Below are 721 nucleotides of genomic sequence, written 5' to 3' on the forward strand. Positions count from 1 at the left end.
AGTTTTTAACAGAAATTTTATCGAGAAAATATTTTGAACACATATTATAATGATTCTAATTATTAGCAGCCGAGTACCACGGGACTCGAAAAACTATCAAACTGCCGCTCCGCCTTGTTCCACTACACCCACGTTCGTAACATTTCTAAATTTGTGGATAACTCAGCAAATTTAGTTATTTAAAATGTGAATGTATTGGATATTCTCATATCAATTCGAGTTATGTTTACACTTCCATTGTCAGGTTTACTTAAAGGAACGAAACCTGTCAAATAATGATTCCAAATAGCTTTTACAAAAATATGAGCTTTCAATATTTGCTGTGATTGAACGTTGTTTTCAACATTTTGAGAAGCCAAATTGATAAATTTATTTCATATTGAACTGTTCTATAAATATATTTCCGCTTAAAAAAGGGTTATTGAAAAAAGAATTCACCTATTTTTTTATTTTGTGGTAATTCTAGGTATAAGTAACTTGCTCCTAACCTGCAGTCAAGAGAAATTCCGTTGTTCACGAAGGTAAGGAAATTTAAGATAATGAAGAATGGTCTTGTTAAAGTAATCTTAAATACTATTATTGGCCCGGCATGGCCAGGTGGTTAGGGCTCTCGACTCGCAATCTGAGGGTCGCGAGTTCGAATCCCCTTCCCACCAAACATGCTCGCCCTTTCAGCCGTGAGGGCGTTATAATGTGACGGTCGATCCCACTATTCGTTGGT

This window comes from Limulus polyphemus, unplaced genomic scaffold (genome assembly GCF_000517525.1).
Source record: "Limulus polyphemus unplaced genomic scaffold, Limulus_polyphemus-2.1.2 Scaffold5262, whole genome shotgun sequence".
Lineage (NCBI taxonomy): Eukaryota > Metazoa > Arthropoda > Merostomata > Xiphosura > Limulidae > Limulus > Limulus polyphemus.